Source organism: Vanessa atalanta, chromosome 19, assembly GCF_905147765.1.
Source record: "Vanessa atalanta chromosome 19, ilVanAtal1.2, whole genome shotgun sequence".
NCBI classification, from domain to species: domain Eukaryota; kingdom Metazoa; phylum Arthropoda; class Insecta; order Lepidoptera; family Nymphalidae; genus Vanessa; species Vanessa atalanta.
In genome coordinates, this window is record NC_061889.1 from 5,160,838 (window position 1) to 5,171,414 (window position 10,577).

Below are 10,577 nucleotides of genomic sequence, written 5' to 3' on the forward strand. Positions count from 1 at the left end.
GTCTGTCTGAATAAAGATAACATTAATATTGTTTATTTTTGTTTTATTTTTTTGCAATCCAATAATATGTAAGACAATATAATGCTTAGTATATCAATGAATACAACTAGAAAATTCCTTAGCAAATAAACAGCAATAGGTACTTAGTATTGTTGTGTTTGAATCGCTGTTTTAGCAATAAGGTCGTATCTTCTGCATATTTCTTGAATGTTTTTATTGGTGTAAAATAGAGAGTATTTCGTTTTGATTTTGAAGGGTAAGTGAGCTAGAGTAACTACGGGCACAAGGGTCATAACATCTTAGTATTCAAGGTTGGCCGTGAGTTCACGATCTTATGGGTGGTCATATTTCTAAGAGTGAGCAAATATGTCTATAAGCAGTGGTGACCACTTACTATCAAGTGACCTTTTTGCCTACCAATAATATAAATACTAGTAAAAATATATCACATCTCATAAACATAATCAAACCCTTATCTTGGTGTTGCAACTGTACCTATATTCGTGTTCGTCGGTATGGTATGATGGCTAGCATAGCGTAGCATTCCTAAATCAGACTGACCTCGTTTCTGAAAACGTTATGTCAATATGAATTATTAGAGATGAGACGTACTTATTAATTTATGTCAAAGTTATATATATATTTCATGTATAGCTGATTATGAATATGAGATCTTATAAAAATATAAGTATACCGTTACTGTAGCCAATGTTTAAAAACTATACGATGAAAAATATGATTTTTCTTCAATCGCTCTAAATAATACCTGATATATCAAGTTCTAAAGTAAAGTTTAAATGATGAAACTACGAGTAGAAGAAAAAAGTTACCGAAATAATTTAATGTACGTCACACTCCAGATTCGTTTCGATAATATTGAGTTAAAACTTTAAAATAAATCGACTTTGAGTCGAATCAAAAATAAAACAGGATTGTAGTCAGAATAATTATTATAAATAAAGCTGAGAAGCTTAAACAATGCAATAATAAAGGATTTGTAAGAACTTATTTATAGAGCAAATAATAAAAAAAAATATATATCAACTGATTACCCGTCAGTACATTCATTTCGATAATTTATATTGAAATATTAAAATTACATCAATTGAACCCACAAACTTAAACGTTACAGATGCATTTGAATCGCCTTGACTTTTTGAAGAAGCTCCTTCGTTAATGGTGCATACCATTGCATAGTGCAAGTGTATCTTGACATTATAATGGAGGAAAGCCCTCAAATTGTTGTCATTGCAATTAGAAATTTATAGGTTTATGATAAGAACTATTTTACATTGATAAAATTTAAGAATTTGCTTTGTTCAAATAATTTGGAATAACATTTAAAACACGGACCTACAAGGATTAGCTATACAATAGCAAAGCTGAAAGATTGAACAAATGTATTAAATTTCTGTCTTTTAAGCAAAAATAATATTGTAATCACAATTCGAAGTGTAAATAAGAAAACCTACTACAATGGTACATGTACATGTACTAGTTTTTTCTTTGAAGTATATTCTTAATTTAATAAAAGAACGTAGTAAATATAGCGTAATAAAATGTTGCTAGTCATATAATAAAAAATAAATACACAATGAATTATCTGATATTATAATTCAAAATAAACAATCGACAATTATATTAATTACTTTAAATGAACAACAAATCAACAAAAATAACTAAAAACGAATAATAGCAAAAGACGCAGAAAGTCCCAAGGTACAAAACTTCGTGCTACAAAAAAAAGTCCAGACCCTTTGACGACTGAGGCTAGCAATCGCGCTTTTTTAGGTTGTTTCATTAGATGGGAAGTTTGTTATGAATATAGTATGTAATATATAATTTTTTGATTTATCGTTTTTATGTATGAATTTATTTATTAGAGCCGAGATGGCCCAATGGTTAGAACGCGTGAATCTTAACCGATGATTGCGGGTTCAAACCACGCAAGCACTACTGATTTTTCATATTGTGCTTAATTTGTGTTTATAATTCATCTCGTGCTCGGCGGTGAAGGAAAATATCCTGCGGAAACCTACAAGTGTCGAATTTCAACGAAATTCGGCCACATGTGTATTCAACAACCTGAATATGATCCAAACCTTATATACAAAGAGAGGAGCGGGAAATTTATACTGTTAATGTTATATATTAATTTATACCCAACTAAGCGGCTCGGTCATATTTGGAATCTAATAAAACATGAAACTGAAATTATTAAACTATACGAACAGACATGATCGAATAAGCACTAAGCCTCGTGGGTTTTTCATGGGCTGTTACTCTGCATTTTTAAATAATATCGTTTTTAAATAAAATTAATTGGTTGTGTTTTGGGACTTGGACCACATACGGACATTTTATAGAACATGCTTTTATTTACTTGGGGGTCGTGAGTTTTAATGCAGATAACATTAATTTTTGCTTTTAACATATTTAATAATCGCGAATAAAAATATATGTTTTCCATTAAATAAAATGTAATGTAATACACCCAAAGGTAAAACTTTATATAGAAGTTACAATTGTTAGAGCAGGATTAAGGTTAACGTCGTTTTGGTATTAAGCTCGCAGATAATGTCACATTTAAAGGAACTTCTTATACCTACTAGATACCCATTTAAGGCGTAGATATACGTAAAGTAGGCTTATTGCATTTATATATTTTTTTCTCGGTAACCGTTATCGAATAATATATATGTTAATTTATTTTAATTATCGCGTGTATTCTTCGCTACAATATTTTTAAAAACAGTTTGAAATAATTGAAATAATAATTAATAATAAAAGTACGTGATATTTTCGTAATTATTCCCATTTTATCGCAGTCTTTTTATCGAAATACATTACAAAAATTTCAAAAATCTAACTTGTGATGGTTGCGCTCAAATCGTATTGCAAACCTCTCTTGACTTGTACCAGTGTCGGACCCTTAACACTTTGTACACTGGTGTGAGCCCTGCGCAGGGTATTTTAAGTAATATAAAAGAACAAGTAATAAGAGCAATTGTAACGCTTGAAACAAAACAAATAATGATATTTTTCTAAACATAGTAAAATAAATATAACCCAATTATAACTTTTCTTTTTATTGAATACTTTATTTATAGAGATGTTCATAATAATATTATAAATGCGAAAGTAGCTCTTTGTCTATCTGTCTGTTACACTTTTACAGTCAAACCATTGAACCGAATTTGATGAAGTTTGGTATGAAGCAAGATTCATCAAATTCAAGCAAGCAATTGGTATGCACCTTAAAACTTTACAATAGCGCATAAAACGTGACCGAAGCGAATAATATTTATATAAAGATAAATGTTTCTTTGTCTTTGACGTAACTCGTAAGTGGTCTAAAGCTATTTATCGGATGATATAGTCATCACTACCATCGTTCAATATAGGTACGTGGTGCGGGACTCGAATAAGGTACGATGTCTCTAACTTCTTACACTAATCCAAAAAAGGAGTGTAAAGTTTTCATGGTTTATGTACGTGTACGCATGTCGTGTTTTTTATTTTATTGCTATGTATGCCGAGCTAAGTGTAAGAGAGCTGGTTCGATTTGTGAGCTTGGCGACATAATGTAGCAACCTAGGATATAGTCTATATGGTTTTGCAAAATTCTGCCTCTGCAGTGCGAAGATTGCAATTGATAGATTGAAAAACATAAAAAAAACTAATTTAGGCTTTTGCGTAGAAATCAATAAGACGAGGCTTAAATATAAATAATCTTGAAAAATAGCACATTAAAGTTTTAGGGAAATTAAAGTCTATAGTCCGATATATTTGTGACTGTGATAATATTGATAAAAAAGTCCTTATGGGTTAATAAAAATACTGCATTGTGAGAAAAAACTTATAATAAATAAGATTGTATATAGATTGCCTTTAAATTTGAGTAAGCATGCTTTAATTTTTTTACAACTGGCAAGCATAGTTTTTTGTTACAAGCGATAAAATACAAATATATTTTAATTTTTTAAAACCCGCATAGTTTACAAGGTTTTTTTGATAAAATACGTTTGTAATTAAAGTTATACATACTAAGGATGGATATGGTATAGTGAATAGCACAAGTGGATATAAAACGGAGAACGCAGGATTAAATCTGAAAAAGTACCACTGAGTTTTCGTTTGGTCGATTCATTGTGAAGAAATCTGCACCAGTCTCGTATGAAAATGTAATATATTTGTATCGGGCCCACATTGGGAGAGCTTGTACCAGGGTCCAGCAGTTACGCATAATTCAATATGATTTTTTTAAATTCGTCCTCGTAAATATTGGATTAAAAATGTAAGCAGTATTAAAATATTGATAAAATCATCTATATATTAAGTACTAGTTTTTGCCCGCGGCATAAAAGTATTTGCTGTTAGTCGTAAGGTGATAGGCATAAAAGTAACCTATGTCTTTCTTTGGAGTTCAAGCCTCTTTGGTATAAATAAAATTTTATCAATTTCGGTTCGGTAGTTTCGCCGCTAATAAGCAACAGACAGAGTTAATTTCGCATTTATAATATTAGTATAGATTTTTATTTAATGTCAATATTTTTAATCCCTCACTGATAAGTCGTTATTAATGCATAAAGGGTTTTGAAGGTTATTGAACATGCTTACAAATATTTGTCGTACTAAAAAATCTCAAAGATAACATTTTTAATTAGCATTCAGAAATGATATATTCCAATATAACATTTTGGAATATATTAAATAAAATATTGTGCTAATGTAAACATTTTAAGCATCATTTATTAACATAAATATCAAGAGAGTCTGCTATACCTATTAGCCTAATTAGAATGTTTTTATAGACATTCAGTTCGGAAACATTAATATGTTAAATATATAACCATTAAAATTCATTTTACATTAACATTTCTATTCAATAATGTGTATTGTGTTCAAATAATTTAAGAGCTTATTTATATGAAATTACATTTCTTATGTGATTTACGATTGAACAACAACAATTAGAAAACAGAACATTTATATAATCTGTATAAAAATATACATTGTTTTTGTAATTTATCTTGTAAAGGAAACAAACAGTTAAAATTATTACATGAAATTATTATCAAGAACATTAAAATGTAAATTAAATTGTACCAATGTTTTAACTAACAACGAATGTATGAGAAAATAGAATTGAAGAAAATAATGTAATAATTAATAGTTACTTTCGAAAAGGAACAAAAGCAGCAGTCCACTAACTTATTACGTTAATGATACGTACCCAATTTTATTCCGGTCCAACTTTGAGTATGCAAAAATCTCAGGGATGATTCTGGTTATTTATTTTAATTACGATACGAACTGCAACTAGATCATCGCATAAGAAGAGAACAGCTAAAGAGGTTACGTTTCAATAAAATATAAATTAACAAATTGTTTGTAGAATCTGGGTCAAGACTTTTGATGAAGTATCATCGCCTTTGTGGACAAGCAAAGATGAAGTTCTTTTCTTGTTATTCCTTTCTAGCCCAATAGTTTTATCACACATCGAATTAGTTGCTTTTAAAGTGTACGATTTCTGGTCCTATAATTTTACAAAATCCGCCAATCGGAAGAGTTATTTATAGTTTCAGGATAATTACAATTGGCCCATATAAATGATTTCCGCGTATGTGTTATTTAAAAAATATTCTTTGTCCGTCGATCCATTGTGTTAAGATGACAATTTGAATTCTTCTCGCGTATGTGTCACGAGTATAAGTCGAACGCTCTTCCTTCCGTTAGTTCGGTGACATCGAGAAACGCCTGCAGACCGGTTCAGAAATTATCTTGTGACCATGACTTACGAATACATTATACTCTATTAATATGTTTATACATCATCCAATATAGATTAACAATAAATAAACCCATAGACAATGATGTTTTTTTTAAATCATAACTTGTTAATAAATTTGTAGGTATATATTAGGTAAGTAGGTAATTACATAAAACAAAGACACATGTCCGTGGGAACCATGTCACTCTATTGAATAACTGTATATTACTGTTTTATAATATTATTATAGTAACAAGCGTGGTATAAGGGTACATGCGTTATATATTCCGAAGGATTTTTAAGTTAATCAGACAGAGCGACTACGAAGAAATCTGGCTCAATCAATATTTATTAATTATATTTGCACCAAGCCACACATACTTATAATTTTCTAGTGATTATATTTTTTAAAGTTAAACTTAAATTACAAGAGAAATGTTAATTCGTTTTTAAACACCCAAAAAATATATACATTACAAACAAAATTTAAAACATTATGTGGATTATCATTATCCTAAAGAGACTTGAAAATGTTTTGTATTGATATATTTTTAATCTAATATTGCATTATATCAGCAATAAATGGTAGTAATTATATCATCGTAAGTATTATATGTCGTGATTATGAAGTGTGTGTGTGTTTGTCTCAAAAAATGTAAATTTATGGTAACTTTAATATGATGGATAATTGAACTTGTATGACACACAATGTATTATGGATCTTATTTAATTTAATATTTTCATTATGCCGCTTTACATTAGCCTGAATCATTTTATATATCAAAGTATTTGTAGTATTATTTTGATTAAAAATAAACTGCTCAGATTCTTCTGGTTTCACTAGATTGTTCTGTATATACTGAGCTTTTTTAAAATGGTACAACTTCAATTTGTTTTTGTATACAGATATTTAATAATAATTAAAAATATACAATAATGAAAATATTTGAAGTAATAGAAATCAATTTAATATTATTTTAACAGCCTTCACCAGTTTCATTATGTTTTGTGTAATTAATTATTAAAGATAGTTATTAAACTAGTAAAAAACATAAAGAGAAACATAATAAACCTTTTAATTTGTATAATCGCTTAATATAAGCCGAAACAAAAACAATTTTGACCTAATGAATGAAATGTCAGTGGGTTATTAGGACTAAGCTACGTTACTTGAGTTTTTGGAAGTGATTGACTTGTTATTGTTCTTTAGGAGATTGTGATATAAGATAGTTTTTGTTGTAACGAATTAAGAACGACAAAATAGGTCGGTGCTGGCATTGCTAAGCTGCACTCGAGACTGGACCGGATTTAGCTCGTGATAAATTATTCCCAAGATGAGACTCTAGATTCGATTTATCACCACCAACAGACACACTTACCAATAAACACAAGTATTAATATAGCGTTTTTTAATTGTTGGTAGGACTTTGTACTCGCCCATTTGAGTACCAACCCTGGCTACATATCACTCACTTGTTTTTACTTCTCACAGTGACGTTGTCTCGGTAAAGGTGATTATTTAGTTTTAGCACGCCGCTCGTCTGCCCTGTTAATTGATGGTGGTTATCAACTTATCACTTAAAATCAGGTGTCCATAAGTTTGTATATCTTGCAGCGCTAATTGACAATTAATGAAGATGATTATAATATGGCTCACATTCTTGCGTGCTTTAATTGAATTAAAAATAATGAAAGGTCATAGGATTTAGATACAGCATATTACAGTTCAGGTAGAAATAAACGAAAAAATGCTTTTATTTTAAAAAGCTTTGCGATAAAACTTGACAAAAAAGTAGCAATCCTTTTTATATTTTTAATTGGCGTTTATCGCGTAATAAATAATGACAATTTTACGGTACAAAAATAATTGCTTGTTATTGAATTTTAATGAGTCGTCATACCAGTAACTAAGTTATTGTTTGATAAGATATTATAAGTGCTTTAAGCTTGTAATTCATCTTATTGCTTTAGTAAGAAATAACTCGAATAAAGTCGTCGTGGTACCAATAAAGGAGAAAGTTTAAGCACAGTATTATCAGACGCAAATTTTAGGCAGAATCTATATTATTATTATTTATAAAGCAATATGTTCTTAAAAAAACTAACGGATGAAAATTACGGCTGTTTATACATTGTATTTGGTAAGATGCTAGAGCTATTAGTCCGACTGAAAATATTGAGATTAAATTATGACTGATATTAACATGTACTCGTAATATTATTATTTTCAAATTGATATAGGACAATATTTTTTATTTTACCTTTAACATATTATATGACACCTTGATAAGTAACTCCAGTTAATAAGCTAGAAAAAATGTTGAAGAATATTTTTTTATGGGATGTCTCTCGTGGTGTCATTATGTACATCCTGCTACATGTGTGATCGATAACCAAGATGAGCATTCCATACGTTTTATATCTTATCTATGAAAATAATTGCTTGTTTTTGTTCGTATTCTATACTCCTGAGCATCGTTCAGATTGAGTTGAGTACAGTTGGCATTTGTGTAGTGTCTTGTAATGGTACCATTAACGAATAATAGACGGCGCGAAAAAGTTACGGATTTTTTTAAGAAAAAAATTCAAGATGCGTTCGTTATACGCTAGATTTAATAAAACTTATTTCCTCTATTTAATTAAAATTATTGACTGACCTACAACGCACTAAGACTAAACCGGTCGATCAAACATAATGAGATTTTGTACAGGAATTTCTTTTAGTACCTAGATGAGCATTTGGAAAGGAACTTTGAATTAATCTTCTAGGAGGGTTAAATGGGGAAACATTTTATATGGAAATCGGTTCTGGTTCTGATGGGGTATCCCACGGCAAGTACATAAAAATATGCTAGTATAAGCTAATGCAATGCTGATATCTTCCACTTTTTAAGCCAAGATGCAATCGTATATTATTATAACATTGATGTTGTATAAAAACCAGCTGTACTACTTTTAAAGTGTTTTTTTTAATAATACAAATTTGTGCCATTGGTCGCATGTAATTTAATCCTGCTGTGTTTTTAAATTGCAAGAAATTTATAAGAATTCTGGTCGCTGGTACAAAATACAAAAATAAATACGTACTCTATATTATAAAAGTATAAATAATAATTACCCTCGGAACTGGTTGCAAAACGCAAAGATAAATTATATGAAGAAGTCCGACAGACTTTTTATCACTAGGTCATCACGACTAGTTTTTGTATGTAGATGAATATTTTCTCTCGCCATTAGAGTAAATAATAAAATTAGCATTAAGCACTCAAAGCCTATCTTGACTTTCATCGAGAATTTTAAATAACCATTAACTGTTGATCTATAGAAATAACACTCAGATAGCTTAACATAACACTGATATGACTTTTTAATTTAGTTCATAGTTTTTCATTGGGAAATCTTGGGTGTTGGTTTTCAGGCGTAAGGCATCAAAAACAGCCTATATTATTCTTTGGAGTTCAAGCTTGTTTCATAGGAAATTTCATCAATGTCGGTTCAGCTGTGAGAGAGCGATAGACAGACGGTTACTTTCGTATATATATTATCAGTATGTAAGTGGACTAGCAAATGGGCCTTCTGATGGAATTTTTTGGTCACCACCGCTCATAGACATTGACGCTGTAAGAAATAATAATGTTTCCTAAGATAACTAATACGTAACCAACCTGGAGAGCTATGAAGTTCCTGTAGTTACATTGCCTACCTCACCCTTGAAACCAGAATACATTGCTGTTGGGCAGAAGAATATCTGATGAGTGGGTGGTACCTACTTAGAACCTACTTTATAGTTAGTACCTACTTTATAGTTTTAACAAATTATGTATAAATATCATGTGCAGTATAATTACATATCAAGTAATTATAATGATCATAACATCGATGCTTATACGCATCTAATAGTACATGTCACTGATGTCCAACGAGGAAATGTTCTCATCCTATGTACTTAGATTGTTAATCATATTGTTTTCTACATTTAATTACTTGTATAATTGTATATTTAATTAATATTATAATTTAAATATATGCGTGAATATATACCTAGTGACCGTAAAAAATAATATTCATTTATGTTGTCCTCTTCACGAAACTCTTAATTTAACCAAAGTAATTGAATTTATGAATCATGTACTTTATAAATAAAGTTTATCAATATATTAAAAACAGTAAACTGTTTTTAATATATTTGCGTCATATAATATTAATATATATAACGATTATTTTACAATAGCCGAACTTAGAGCGTTTAAGTTTTATATATCATCAATATAACAAAAAACAACACAATAAAATTTAAAAATTATCAAAACCAATGTATACTTTATTCGAGTAGGAGTCACTTTCCAAGATTAAACCAAATTCAAAGCTAGAAGAACAGCTAAGAAGCTCAGTACCTACCTATTATTTTCACTTATCATAATTATTTTTTAAATATAAAAAATATCACATAGTAAACCTTTTATCCATCTACATAATCTGTCATCGAGTAATATCTTATTTATTATATTTTTTAACATATTTATTAATTAGCAAACCCATATTAAATTAACAAAAAATATCTTAGTGTACTTTTATTTGGGGATGTCATTTTATAAATTAATTTTTAAATATGCTTATATTTAAAAATATCAATAATATTACCTGCAAATAACAAAAAAACTTGAAAAATAATAATTTTTCTGTTATTATTGAATATAATTTCGAAGCAGGTCATTGATTCGCGAAACAAAAATCATTTATGTAATAAAAATTGAGTACTAAGATAGTGGAACGGGCGTTAAACGATATTAATTCCCGTACTGGT